The sequence below is a fragment of the Furipterus horrens genome, unplaced genomic scaffold, assembly GCF_987537825.1.
Source record: "Furipterus horrens unplaced genomic scaffold, mFurHor1.1.pri manual_scaffold_12, whole genome shotgun sequence".
NCBI classification, from domain to species: domain Eukaryota; kingdom Metazoa; phylum Chordata; class Mammalia; order Chiroptera; family Furipteridae; genus Furipterus; species Furipterus horrens.
In genome coordinates, this window is record NW_028327182.1 from 484,878 (window position 1) to 499,694 (window position 14,817).

Here is a 14,817-nt window from a genome sequence, read left to right on the forward strand (position 1 = left end):
TGCTCTCCAGGTCCATCCACGCTGTCACAAAATGTAAAACGTTCTTTTTTATGGCTGAGTAGTATTCCATTGTTCAAAAGTACCACAGCTCTTTTATCCACTCCTCTACGGATGGGCACTTGGGCTGCTTCCAGATCTTGGCGATTGTAAATAATGCTGCTATGAACGTAGAGGTGCTATGTTCTCTCAAATAGGTGTCTCAGGATTCCCAGAACTAGGATCGCTGGGTCAAAAGGCAGTTTCATTTTTTATTTTTGGAGGACCATTTTAAGCCTCCAAGCCCTCCCTGGACCGGGGCCTACCCTGTCCTATCTGCTCACCGCCACATCCCCAACACTAGGATTTCCGGAACAGGTAAGTGAGGGGTCCCGCAGAGTCTTCCCTGGGATTCCTCCCATCCTGGACCTGACACAGGAAACGTGAGCTCAGCGGGTGGCGTTGCCAGAAACATGCTGACTGCCTTTCTTAAGCAGGTCAGCAGGCCCATGGTTGACCGCACCGACCAGATGGCCCCAGTGGTACATGCGAGTCTGTCCCCTTGGCCTGGCGTTTAGCTGTCTGGGGAGACAGATGCCAGCCTCCAGCAATACTCCGGGTGCTTTGCTGCAAGCTGAGGTAGTAGAAGAGGCACTGGGGCCTTGCCAATCTCAGGGGAGCCAGAGGAAAATGAGGGGTGTTGCCAGGAGGGTGACTGTCGCCCTCCTCTCTCCCCCAGCCCTCCCCATGGAATGACACCCTGAAAACCCCTCTTAGAAGCCAAGGGGCACTCCCAGTTCTTCCAGGCAGCTTGGAGGAGGCCCTGCTGAGCTCCACACGTCCCTCCCGCCCTGAAACAAGGAGCAACAATGACAGGAGCAGATGTTTGCCCCCAGCTGCACAGGAGAGGGTGGATCTCTCACGCCACTTCTGCAGGACTCAGCCAGCAGAGGAGCCTCCCACGGGTGGAAGAAAGGGAGGGATGGGGAGCGGACTGAAGGAGGGGGTGAGGGCTTTGGAGGCACCCCAGAGGGTGCTGACAAATTCCTGTGCTGGAACTGGGCTCCTGGAGTTGTTTGGGGGGGCCTGCTCCTGTCCTCCGCCTCGGCAGCTCCATCACACGGCCCTCGCGGTGAGAATCGCAGTTGGGAGGCCACACCTGCAGCCTCCGCGGCCGGAGCCCCACTGGGCGTGCGCCCAGGCCAGAGGGCAGGGATGTCTGCACGCTGAGCCCACCCTGCCTCCCGGAACCGCCCCAAGTTCTGTCCCTGGGAACCACCCCAAGTTCTCCTGATGGCCTTTCCTCCCTCTCTCTGCCACCCTGACTTCACTCCTCTCAGGCCACAAGGACAGTGACAAAGCCGGGGACCCTGGAGGGTGAGGCTGCCACAGTCTTCATGCCTCTGGCTGCTTGGCCAGGAGCTTCCTCTGATTTAAGGGGCTCTAAGTGAGAGCCCCTGACCAACCAGTGCTCCTGAGAGCACCACAGCCCAGGCCCCCGAGACCAGTGGGCGGTGGGAGGCGGGGAGGCCTGGACGCAGTTCCCGAAATGGATCCAGAGGAAACACAGGTTTGGTCTGGGGACCTGGGAGAAGCAGGCCCCGGGGGCTCTCTAGCCGGGCTGGGCACTGAGGTGTAGGCTGAGGTTTCCTGTGCTCGGGCTTCGTGCCCTTTCTGGGTGGAACTGGAGGTACTCCGCTCCCCTCACACTCGCGCCGCTGCCACTCTCTGCTGTGGAACATTTTTACTTCTTGGTGGAGTGGAAGAGCATTAAAAAAAATTTTTTTTTTAACAAGGTTACTTTATTTTATTTTATTTATCTGTTTTTAGAGAGAGGGGAAAGGAGAAAGAGAGGGAGAGAAACATCAATGTGCGGTTGCCTCTCACGCGCCCCCAACTGGGGACCTAGCCCGCAACCTAGTCATGTGCCCTGACTGGGAATCGAACCGGCGACACTTGGTTTGCAGGCCGACAGTCAATCCACTGAGCCACAGCAGCCAGGGCTAAAAACTTTTTTTTTATTGATTGATTTTAGAGAGAAAAAGGAAGGGGGAGAGAGAGAGAGAGAGAGAGAGAGAGAGAGAGAGAGAGACATCGATTTGTTGTTCCATGTATTCATGCATCATTGGTTGATTCCTGTATGTGCCCTGCCCGGGGATCAAACCCACAACGTTGGTGTATCAGGACGATGCTCTAGCCAACTGAGCGACGACAGGTCAGGGCCCAGGAGAGCATTTCTCAATTACTGACAAAACTTCCTTATCGCGGAGCTACTGGGTACCTGAGAACCAAGAGTCATGAATCACCTTTGTCTTCCTGCAGGTGAGGAAAATGAGGTCAGTTCTCAAGAAATACACGTTTCGTCAGAAAACAGTGATACAATAAAAACAGCAAGGCCTAACACCGTAAACCAGGGACTCCCGCAGAGCTCCCAGGAAGTCACTGGATGTGTGCCCCAGGGCGGAGGCCCAGCCGCCGCCTTCACTCTTGGGCAATGTTTTCGGTCCCCTTTTGGAAGGGGACGAGGCACCGGCGGTGCAGCGGCTGGGGTTCAGGTCCCCTCCGGGCTGCCGTTCACCAGCTGTTCACCATCCTCTCCAGCCTCGAGCAGAAAATGTAACGATGAAGTGGAATAATGTCAGTATAGATGCCCCCAGCAGACAATGGGAGCTCATGAACGTTCCTTCCTCTTTTCTTAAGGTTCACTCAAAGGAACGTGGGGGTGGGGAAGTCAGTAAGCGGCTCCGAGGCAAAGCCCCCCAACCTCTATCCTGACTTGGACGCCTGTGGCCAGCTGCCTCTTCCTGGATGTCCCCTGCTCTGGGATAAGGACAAGTACTCAGCCTCTCAAGATGGAGACAAGACTGTCTCTCCCCTTTTTCAGCAAAGGCAACTGAGGCTCAGAAAGAGGCAACAGCCTATCCAAGGTCACAGAAGGAGTCCCAGCAGGGCCGGACTTGATCGAGGCTCTTCATCTCACGCCCTGAACCCACCCCCGGGTGCTGACGTCCCTGCCGTCTGCCATCCCTGCAGCACAAAGCTCCAAAAATGGGTGCACAAGCTCAGACGCCCTTGGCCAGCTCTTCCAGGGGAGTTCTCGCCGGCCGGCCTCCTGCGTGGCCCACGCCGCTCAGGGCGCGTGAAGGTCAGGGTCTGGCTGCGAACAGGAGGCTGCGTTCTGGGCTGCAGCCGCCCGGGAGAAGTGCTGTAAGCGGCCAGCTCCCGAGGGTGCGGGCGGGGGGAGCTGGTTAACTGAGACGGGAGGGTGAGGGCGGTGGGCAAGCGTTCAGATCCGGTGCCGTTCAGGCAAACAAGCGCGGCCCGAACTCCCTGGAGGGCCGGGGGCGCGCGGGCCCCTCTCGGCGGCTCTCCCAGCAGTTCTTGGCCGCAGGACGGCCGGCCAGCCCCAGGGGTCCCTCTGCAGGTCTCCCCAGCCCCCAGCTCAGGAAGTGGCGCTGCTGAGAATCCCTCCCGCGCCGCGCCCCCTGCAGAGAGGGTCTTCTGCGCCAGCATTTCCTGGCCTCGTTAAGCCGGGTAATGAGTAGCTAAGAAGGAGGGGATCGATGCCCAGGGCGGCTGAGAGCAGGACGGCTTATGACAGGGGCGGCGGCCGCTGGTGACGCTCTGAGGAAAGTTGTTTCTCAGAGTCCTGGGAACCTGCGTGCAGTTTCCACGGCACAGTGCGCCCCGAGGTAAGCACAGGGACTGCGGTGTCTTCGGGGGACCTGGCAGGACCAGCCAGGGTTGGTGGGTGGTGCTGGGATCTGAGGGGTGGGCTGACCCCAGCTGCAGAGCAGAGTGGAGCCACGCAGGCTAATGCCCTTGATGCAGCCCCAGGCTGGGGTGCCCTTGGCCATCCCATGTGACTCCCAGGGCTCAGGCTCATGTTTCTGGCTTGGATGACAGGACTGTGCGCTGTGGGCAGTTGCCTGAGACCCTGTCTGGGGCCGAGGAAGGCACTCAAACCGGACGCTGATCCTGACTCCCCTTCGGTTGTAAAAACTGTGTCCTGGAAAAGTGGACAATAACCGGGCACCCCAAAGCCAGTAACGGGCTTGGGGGTGGGGGCCGCGGGTGCCAGGTGGAGAGAAGAAGGCTGACCCCAGGCCAGGCCTTCAGGGGTGCTCAGGAGCCCCACGTGGCCCAACCCCAACCTCTGCCACAAGAACTCAGCGCCCACAACCACAGCCCCTGCCCCCAGGCACCTGCTGCATTTGCACCTGTGTCTGTGTTGGTTTGTGTGGTCACCTTGCCGTCTAGGGCCCACGGGAAGGAGTGCCTCATTCAGCTCCTGCGTGAACTTGGGGAATCACATGACCTGTCAGCCGTGGGGTCCCACATGTCACATGAGGGCTATGAGGTGCTGGCTTTCAATAGGGATGATCCCCACTGTCCGTGCTTGGGGGTGAGGGTCGCAGTTCCCAGGCCTTTCACGTGGGGACCCAGGGTGCCCCTTACGGTACCCAACAGTTTGCCTGACGGTCCCCCCGACTTCCACCATCAGTATTTTGATCTTTTCTAATTTCTCAGTAAGGCCTGTTCAGACCGTGCCCGCCTCCACCATGGCGCGCTCCGTAGCGAGAGTCCAAGGTCAAAGGGAGTTTATGCGGATCCCTCCCTCGTTTCCTCTCCCCTCACTTTTCCCCTCGTTAGCCCCCGTCTGTCCTCTCGTCCCCTCGTTTGTCTCTTTTTCCAGCTTCACTGACTTATAATTGATGTACGACATTAAGTTCAACATTTACGACATGATGATTCGATATGTGCATATATTGTGAAATGTTTCTCTTTCTAAGTGGCAACAGTCAGGTCACAAATGACGTGGCGTTTCCCGTTCTCTCTTGCTGGAGGCGTCCCTGCAGTGGAAGGGCACTTGGTGGCCAGAGGCCTGGCCCAGGGGGGCCACTTGAGGTGCCCCAACTCTGCAAGGATACTTGGAGCTCTCAGAATTCCTGGGGGGCCCCCTGGGGTTCAGAATTGGGGAGAGCAGGCCCAGAGCTTCCACTCTGTGGCCTTGCCCACCCTCCAGCTGGGCGGCCAAGCCCCTGTGATCCTGGTTCAAAAGAGAAGGAGGAGGAACCTATCATTTCCAGGGACACAGACGCCTGAAACCAGATACTCGCGTCAAAGAAGTGCTTCCACTGAGACAGGCAGGAAGAGGAAAGGGGGCAGAGGAAGAAAATGAGGGAGAAAGTGTGAGACCCCTCAGAGCACAGAGCTGGGTGAGAACGGTCCCTGGTCTGACGCCGACTCTCTGTGACAGCGAGGGAGACCGTTCCCCAGGATGGGGGCAGCGTCTTTCAGAGGCCTGTCTGCTGTCCCCATCTCTGCGCCTCAGCAGCCTCTGTCCTTTCCTTCTTTTTTTTTTAATTTTAAAAATATATTAATTGATTTTAGAGAGACAGGAAGGGAAGGACAGAAAAGTCGACGTGAAAGAGAAGCATCAATACGTTGCCTCCCGTGTGCGCCTGACCGCGGATCGAACCCATGACCGTTCGGTGTACAGACGATGCTCCAGCCAACCAAGTGCCCGGCGGGGCGGCCTGTCCCTTCTGCGGGAGGCTGTGAGCACCTCCTTCCCTTCTCCACCTTCTGTGTGGAGGGTTCAAATAATGCTATTGAGGGAAACGTGCACAAAAGCCTTCACTGTGGGTCACAGAAGCAATTTTCCCTTCTTTCACTGGGCAAGTAGCCGGTGACGAACTGGATGAATGAAAGCTACACACACGCTAATGGTCAAACGTGTGGCCACACCTGGAGGGCTTGTTGCTCAACAACAAGGCATCGCGGGGGTTCATTAGGCTGAAGCCACAGAATTGTGATGAGGTGCAGTCGTGGGGACGCTGACATGTGGCAGAGCTGCCGGTCCCGAGGTGTGGCGTGCTTTCTGGTGGAAGCCGGAGGCTCGCGGCCTGAACGATTGAGAGACGGTGTACAGAGAAGTCCAGAATGGAGCCCAAACGTGTGACCGGCTGGTGAACAGCGCCCTGGGCTTCTCCCAGGCCACGCAGTCCCTAACGTCACTCACAGCCAGCCGCGGACTGCTGAGCTCCTTCCTGCAGGGCGCCGGCCTGGGCTCTGAGGCCGCTGCCGTGAGCAGGACAAACAGCTGCCACGCTGGGGAGCTCGCCCTGCAGTCCGCGCTCTGTTCTCGGCCACGCGCTTTCGTGTGCTGGAGCTCATTCCCTCGCTTACTGATGGGCCATCTGTGCCCAGAAAGGACGCAAGCCCGCTGATAAGGAGTGGCACGGTGCCCTGGAAGCCGGGTGAGGGCCCTGGCGGGGGCGGCTCAGTGGGTGGAGCGCCGGCCTGCAGACCAAAGGGTCGCCGGTTCGATTCCCAGTCAGGGCACAGCCTGGGCTGCGGGCCAGGTCCCCAGCTGGGGGCACGTGAAAGGCAACCACACATCGATGTTTCTCTGCCTCTCGTTCTCTCTCCCTTCCCCTCTCTCTAAAAATAAATAAATAAAATCTTAAAAAAACCAACCAAACCAAAAAAAAAAAAAACAAACAGGTGAATGGTTGTGGTCCATGATGTGAAGGAAGCTGGGGCAAGGGACTAATTCCACCAGAAAAGCTAGATTTAGGCAAATGACCTCGGCACGCGTGGGCTCCGCTCCCACACGCGCAGAACAGTGGCAGAGACAGACGCATTGCTGAGGACGCACGGCTGGCCAGCTGAGTCACAGAGCGAGGGCAGGAGCTGACCTGACTCCTGTAACCCGCCTCCTTCTCCCACTTGATTGAAAACTCACCTCAATTCTGGACACACAGTGAGACCGGCATGCGGAGGTGGCAGCTTCCCGGAGGCAGGGCCCCTCCTGGAGGGCGTTGCTGGTGGCACCGTGACCCTCCCTCCTCCCACAGCCGCCCTCTGGGGCCGCAGGTCTCTCATTTAGAACACAGGGGTGGGTGAACGGCCATCTTTCCAGCCTTTGCTGACCCCCTACTGTGTGTACAGCCTGGTTTCCCCCCTACCCTCAGGGGACACTTGTCTAGAGACATTTGATTGTCGTAAGTTGGGGGAGGGCTGCTGCTGGCGTCTTCAAGGCCGTGGGTTCAATTCCCCGTCAGGGCACGTGCCTGGGTTGCAGGCTGGGTCCCCAACTGCAAGTGTGTGAGAGGCAACTGATTGATGTTTCTCTTGCACCTGTTTCTCTTCCTCCTTCCCTTCCCCTCTCTCTCTAGAAAGAAAGAAGATCTTTAAAAATAAATAAATAAGAGGAAGACATGTTTTTGAGCACCAAGCCGATCCAGCAGGATGCCTGGTGTTTTATGTATGTACGTGACATAGAATTTCCCTCCTCACTTACTGTCGCCTGAAAAACTGTGAGGTGGATATAATTCCCATTTTACCGATGGGGAAACCGAGGGTCCGAGAGGTCATGGAACCTGCCAAGCGTCCCGTAGCCGCTGACGGCTTCAAGCTCAGCGCTCAGCCCAGAGCTCCGGCTCCTCTGCCCAGACCAGCGTGAGCTGTGCAGACGCGCTGGGAACAGCAGATGGAAGGCAGGTGGGTTTCCCTCCAACAAATCCGTGCCTTGCCTTGTCCCTAAAGCAGTGGAGAGGGAGCTCTGAGGAAACAGGGGAGATTGGCAGTGGAGGCGGGCCGGCTGAGCCGGCATTAACCCAGATCCGAACGAAATTGCTAAGGAACACTCGGGGGTGCAGCTCCACCACCCAGCGCCTGGCGCACACCCCGCGCTGGGGGGAGGCACCGGGCCCCTCTCTGGTCCCCACCAGCCCCCAGGAGTCCCTTCCATTGGCGCTGGGGACTTATTAAATTGCACCAACTCAGCGCTGACTACCAAACCCAGAGTCTGTTGTGACGACCTTTATTTTGTCGACAGGAGCAGGCAGACTGTGTTCCCGCACACACAAGACTCCCAGAGAGGTGGCCTTTCTTCAGGGTTTAAACTGCTTCCTGCCGCCACCCCAGGGGTCTGCCTACCCCCATTTTGGAGGAGCTGGCCCCTCCTGCTTCTACTCCGATTAACCCGTTCCTTCCAGCCTTCCTGCGCAGGGGCCCTGGGCCAAGTGGCCAGACACTCACTGGCTCCGGGGCTGTGGAGGCCATAAACTCGTTTTCTTTGGGGACCCCAGAGCTCCCGGAATTAATTTCTGAAAGCACACTCTTTTGTTTGAAATGGCTCTGGGAGGCGGGAGCGCCCAGGGCTGGGTACACATGTTCCTTATTTGCCATTGGCGGGAGTGGGGGGGGCGCTGCGCTGGGGGCTAGGGGCACCGTGGAGACGGCAGCTGCCTCGGTGGCAGTGAGGTTTGGCTGCGGGAGGACTGGAGGGAGAGAGTGCAGGGAAGAAGGGGTGGGACTTGGGGACAGGACCCGTGTCACAGGGGAGGAGGGAGCAGGTGGTGACTTGTTTATCTGCTCAGCTGTTTTGTGTCCAGGAGCTGAGAGAGACAGAAGCAGCTGGGAGGGGAATAAGCACCCGGCCAGGGGCCCTCTCGGTCTTTCTGCCTCAGCCACAGGTTCAGAAACCAAAATGAAATCACCGGGGAGGGACTCCCAAGGGCACAGCTTCCCTCCACCCAATCGGAAGGGCCTTTTGGGCCCCAGGTGCTAGTTTCTGCCAGGAAAGCATCTGGGCAATGCCCCCTGGCCTGGGTGCAGGGTTACCGCAGGAGAGGCGGCCCCTGTGTTGCTGGGCCCCAGGCTGATGAGGCCCCCGGGACTACACCCGCAAGCTCCGAGCCTTGGGTCAGCCTGGACTCAAACTGTCCCTGGTAGGAATGGGGTGGCTGCTCCCTTCTCCCATGGGCCCCTCACTGTCAGGGCTGCCGTTCGGGTTCCCCTTCAACTACTCAAGACTTGTGCAGCGTGACTTGGGGGTCCCCTTCACACCCCCTCCAAGCCCCAGGGCCTGCGTCTCATGTGCAGGTTTGGAAACAAGCCTGGGCAGCTGTTTCATTTGCCTGAAGTCTTTTATTTTTCCCTTTTTTAGACATTTTTATTATTGATTTTAGAGAGAGAGGAAGGGATTGAGAGAGAGAGAAACATCAATCGGTTGCTTCCCATACGCGCCCCAACCATATCCCAGGTATGAGCCCCAAACAGGAATCGAACCTGCAACCTTTTTGGTCTGTGGGGACAACGCTCCAACCCACTGAGCACACCAGAAGTCTGTGACCCCTCCCAGTACCGGAAAACCTGGAAGCTGCAGTTGCTGTAATTACGGGAAGGCTTCCCAAGTCGGCTTGCTTTCCCCGCCTTGGCCCTTCCCATCTTATCATTTTCTTGTTTGTTTGCTGAAAGGAGGACATTTGCTGGGACTTCCCCTCCCTGTCCGCCCCCACCCTCAGGCCACTCTGATGCCGGCGGAATTGCTCTGACCTCCGGGTGCACTAAGGGTCTGTTCTCAGACCCTGGCTGTCGGGGTCCCGGGGACACACAGCTGCCTCTGCCTCGGCTTCCATGGAGTCGGGCTGAGGGCTCATGGCAGCAGCAGGAACAGGTCGGGAGGCGCGCAGGCCGCAGCACCGCTGCCGGAGCCGGGGCCAAGCCCTCCGACATTACAGTGCCCACGGGGGGGGGGGGGGCGGGGGGCTGTGGAGGACTGGCCCCGAGATTGGGGGAAGGAGGAGTAATGACACTGCCTGTCCGTCCGTCTGTGAATCGCGAGGCAGAGGACTCATCTCCTGGGGGAGGCAGCTGGGTGGGAAGCGCTGGGAACAGGGACGGAGGCTGGGCTTCTCGTTAGTACCGGCTCTGACACTGACGTGTTACGTGTCGCTGGCCAGACACTTCCCCTCTTGGACCTCCCGGCGTCAGGTGCTGGCCCGGAGGCTCTGGTCTCAGGGTCCTCGTCCAGTTGCTTTCAGAACGCTACTTTATTTCTTGGCTGTCCGCTTCCTCCTGCACAGACCAGGCTGCCCCGTACACTGGCTCCTGAACGGTGGCTGGCAGCACAGCCGGCTGCAGTGACTGCTCCCCGCTGTAGCCCCCGCTGTAGCCCCCGCTGAAACTTGCGACCTGAGGAAGCTACAGAAACAGAAATTCCGCTCTCTCAGGTCAAGGTCAAGGACTCCCAGGGGCAGACTAGAAAGGGGACCATAACGAGTGTACCGTGCAGGTTTCTGCGGCCCCCACGGCCCCCTGCCGGCCTCTCTCACCTGCCCTGCTCCTTCCTGGGGGTCTCCCTGAGCTGTGTGCTGTGCATTCTGGGGGATTTCATGCAATTTACCAGCTGTCACTGTTGGGCTCTTACCCTGTGACTGACGTGGTGGGTCCCAAAGGAATGTGGAAACCAGTGGGGACTTCTCCCAGATCCTGAGACAGATGACTGGTCAGTTGGTGGCCGACACGTAGAGAGAACAGCTCTGTCACACGGTTTCCATTTCTCCTTACGTTAAAGAATGTGGGAAAAGAAATCATTAACCTAATAAATGTGTATCAAGGGAGCTACTGGAATTTCTTCCTTACATGTTAGAAAGCCGGCCTGCAGGGACTGGTTCTGCAGGCTGCACCTCCAAGTGTCCTGTGGACTGCATTTGTGATCATAACAGTAACACCCGCCCCGTTCATGGGGTGCCAGCTGTGCAAACCATGCATTTTGACAGGTGTCTTACGTAGAGATGATCTTACCGGAGTCTTTCATGGCAGCAGTCCTATTAAAGTTTCCATTTTAAAAATATTTTATTTATTTATGTTTAGAGAGAGGAGAAGGGAGGGAGAGAAACATCGATTGGTTGCCCCTCGCATGCACCCCCAACCTGGGACCTGGCCCGCACTCCAGGCACGTGCCCTGACTGGGAATCGAACCGGCCACCTTTCAGTTCACAGGCCTGTGGTCAACCCACTGAGCCACACCAGCCAGGCTGAAAATTTCCATTTTAGATGAGAAAGTTTATGCTCCAAGAACGAGTTTCTGGGGGAGCCAATATCCCAACTGTGTTCCTGAACCCCACCGCCAGGGCTGCTGTGCCCGAGACTCGCAGCAGCGGCCCCTCCTTCAGCCGTTGGTGCCACATTGTCAGGAATCTGGGCGCCAAATGTCTTGGGGTCGGGCTTTGGAGGCGCCTGTGGCCCTTGCTTGATCCTCTGTGTCCGTGCAGGGCCGTCCGGCCGGCGCAGGCAGCTGAGCTCTGGGCTTCACTTCGCTGTTTGCTCGTTCCGATTGCATGAAACATCTTTGAGTATCTGTTGCGTGGGCAGCCAGGCGAGCCGGGCGTGGCTCTTCTCCTCACAGGCTTACGACCCCCAACACCATTCTTGGGGTCTGTCTGCTTGGCCCCCCCCTTTTCTGTGTGAGTTACAACATCATTTTGTCAAGTTCATAAAGTTGTCCGCTGGTATTTTACGGAAATCGTGCTAAGTCTGTTCACTGAGTTGGGGAATGTCAACCTCATTTAAAAAAAATCTTCACCTGAAGACATTTTGCTTTTAGAGAGAGAGGAAGGCAGACAGACAGACACAGAGAGAGAGAGACATCAGTTGATCGCCTCCCACATGCACCCTGACCTGAGGGATGAACTCATAACTGGGGCGTGTGCTGACCAGGGATCAAACCAGGGGATGACGCTCCAACCAACTGAGCTACCTGGCCAGGTCTGTTTCTGAGTCATTTTAAAGTAAATTACAAACATAGTGACTTTAATCTTTCAACTACATTTCCAGAAAGTGAGGATACTGTGGTCACATTTAACAAAATTAAAAAATTATCTGACTTAACCTGATAACTGCGGCGTATTCAAGATCCTCCACTTACTCCCCAATATCTTTCGAAGGTGGTTTCTGGAAACCAGGACCCATTCAAAGCTCATGCCTTACGTTCTGTTTTTATTTCTCTCAAATCTATTTTAATCCAGAGCAATCGCTTCTCCTTTCGTGGTGTCCTTGACCTGTGAACCCTGGGAAAGAAGACACCTACGAAGAAGGGCTCCTAGCGGCTCCCTGGGTTCAAATTAAAAAACAGCCAAACAGAGCCTCACAGCCATGGCTGCCCAGGGGCCCCCCAGCAAACCGCAGTCAGGGGGCGCCCGCACTGCTCCTGCCGGCTGAGCAGCCCTGTAGGGCTTCCTGGGATCCCGTTTCAGCCAATGGGAGTGAGGCTTTCCCCGTCCAATCGGAGCGGCAGAGCTATATTCCACCCCCCCCACAACATCTTCACTGACCAATCAGAGAGTCTCCGTTATGGCCAATCAGGGTGGTGCCTTTTGGACCAATCAAACTGTGAGGATTTGGAGTCCTCATTTGCATGAGGATGGACAAAGCAGGGACCAGTGTAAGTCAGCTCCCCTCTGGCTGTGGGAGCCACTTTATTTTTTCCATTGAAGACGAAAGATTGAGTCTCCCTGGCTGAGCTGAACCCCTGAAAACATCTTGCTGGGGCCGAGAGCAGACCAGCCAGCCAGAGCAGAGGTGTCCAGCGGGAGATGCTTTCTATAAACTGAAAGTCAGGTCTGAAAGGCTTGCCTCTATCCCGATGGGAACTTCTTGGCAAGGACGTGTGACTCTGAATAATGGAGGCTCTTCCCAGGGTGGGGGGGCAGGCCAGAAGGAGCAGAAGGGGGGCTGGGAGGAGCCTGGGGCTTCCCCCAGCAGGGGACCGTGCGAGTCCCAGACGGGGTGCCCGTGTGGAAGGGCTCTCCCTCCCCAGCCGGGGCTTCGGAGCGGGGCGAGGCTCCCGGCACTGCCATAAGAACCCAGTGCGGGATGCGGTCGCCCCAAATCCAGATCTCTGAGAGCTGCAGCACCAGGCGGCTCCCCGGGCCTTGGTGACAGCGCCGGCCCTTGTCCTGGTCTGAGTGGCAGTGGCGCGGTGTGGGGCAAGGAGAGAGGGCAGGCTTTGGCGAGGGACTGAGCTATGCGATCTGTCAGCGCTTTGGTCTCGGGCAAGTCACGTGGACCCTTTGGGCCTTGGTTTCCTGTTTGTGACCGGGGCGCTGCAATAATCCTACTTGCCAGAGCAGTTTCAGGGATTAGCACGAGTGGGCCAGAGGCACCTGGTCCGTGGGTGGGTGCTCGGTCCGTGGGTGGGTGCTCAGTCGGTGGTGGCTGATGCTAATGAATAAAGCTTTGGGCACAGTCATGGGCCGGTGACCAGTACCTGGGCTGCCCTCTTTACACCCTACCAATAGGGTGACTGAATCCTAGTCCCACAGGTATTGGGGTGGGGTGAACTTGAAGCAGCTGTAGCCTTCCTGATACTGGGACTGTTAATTCTCTAATTAATGCAAGCCAGTGGGCGGCGGCTGGCAGCAAACCAAGCCATGTCATAGGCCTTCAGAGCGGGCCACCAGAATGGGTTTGTGCAGGTGACCCTCTGCCTGCTTGTGAGTTTAACCCAGGACTGCTGGCACAAGGGCACCTGCGGGGCTGAGGTCTGTGGCTTGGTCAGGTGCTTCCTGGGTCAGCCTGTCTTTTGTAATTCAGCTCTTACGACATATGATTGGCACATAAACTCTAGCGTTAAGATGAGGAAGAGCTCACCTACTGAACTTTATAAACAAATGGTTGAATGTAGCTTTTTTCCCCCCTAGATCCTCACTGGAGGACATTTTTTTCATTGCTTTTAGACAGAGAGGAAGGACGAGAGAAAGAAACATGGATGTGAGAGAACCACGCACCCTGTCTGGGAATCGAACCCACAACCATTTGGTTACAGATGATGCTCCTACCAACTGAGCCACACCAGCCAGGGCACTTTTGTTTTGTTTTGGACAAAAGCATTTGTGAGCATTCAATGAACTTCCCTCCATGTGGCTTCAAGCTACCAGGACACAGGCCCCACCTACAACCTTAACCTTCTCCTTGGCTCTTCTGCTGAAGAACTTGACCTTCAGGGTGACTGGCTGCTTTGGGAGCTTCCCCTCCCCCTAAAACTCTGTAGTGGCCCAATCGCAAACCTCAGCGACAGGAGCAGCTGCAGGCTTGTTTTCAGCGGCACTTCCCTGCATCTGCTCGCTGAGCAGGGGCCACAGCAGATCAAGGCTGACAGAGGGCGGAAGCTCTGGTTCCTCTTCCAGTGGTCATGCCTCACACCGACTTTCCCGGTAACCTGGGCGATACTCATCAGAGCTGAACCTGTGATGCTGAAAGCCACCAGCACTACCTCAGCCTCCCAGGTGCTTCCCAACATGGCCGTGGCGGGGCATGGGGGGCTCACGTGGCCCCAAAGTTTCTGGGTCTCCCTCAGTCTGGACAGCATGTCGGTGGCCAGGATCCAGAATGAATGTGGCTTTATACATGCGAAACCACCTCAGATATGGCTAATGAGCTGAGCAAATGATGGAAACCAGGGAAGTGTCCTAATATTGGCAACAGGATCTGTGATTAGAATGTCACTCTCTTGTCGGATGCTTTGGTTTCAAACAACAGAATGTGTAACTAGAAGTGGCCTGAACAATAGGGTACAACCCATGTCACAGAGCACAGCAGGGTTCTTGGGAGGTTCAGATTTAGGCTCCTTTCTCTTAGGAATTCGAGAAGGACTGATAATGACAGCTCAGTGGATGTTTGTTTGTGTCAGTCCCACACAACAGGAACCCCCAATTCCTGCGGAGGAAAGGCATTCATGCGAACAGCTCCGCTGTCATACAGCATGGCTGTGAGGCGGCCCAGGGGCCCGACCCCCTCCAGCCGGACAGCTCTGCTCTCCCCGCTCCACTCTGGCTGGCCCATTCCGCCCTGCGCCGCTCTTCCGTGGAAACACAGTGACCGGCGGAGGAGGAAGGTGTATTCTCCAAACCGGAGGGGAGCTGACTTATTTAGTCAGAACTTCGCACTCCTGCTCCCTAACTGGTCTGTCCTTATGCAAATGAGGACTCCAAATCCTCATAGTTTGATTGGTCCAAAAGGCACTGTCTTGATGGGTCAGAATACTGC

General features: G+C 56.8%; 1 protein-coding gene across 3 annotated transcripts in view; it reads left to right on the forward strand.

Moving 5' to 3' along the window:
* The first annotated feature begins 3,244 nt into the window (after nucleotides 1–3,244).
* Nucleotides 3,245–14,817, forward strand: part of ADA2 (adenosine deaminase 2) — a 43,411-nt gene continuing 31,838 nt past the window's right edge. The window contains exon 1 of one of the 3 annotated variants that reach the window (XM_090258778.1): nucleotides 3,245–3,668. The gene's annotated coding sequence lies outside the window, so the exon portion shown is untranslated. Of the gene's footprint in view, nucleotides 3,669–7,257; nucleotides 7,486–13,911; nucleotides 14,058–14,817 lie in introns of those variants that run through there. The other 2 variants (XM_090258780.1, XM_090258779.1) reach the window with 2 other exon arrangements.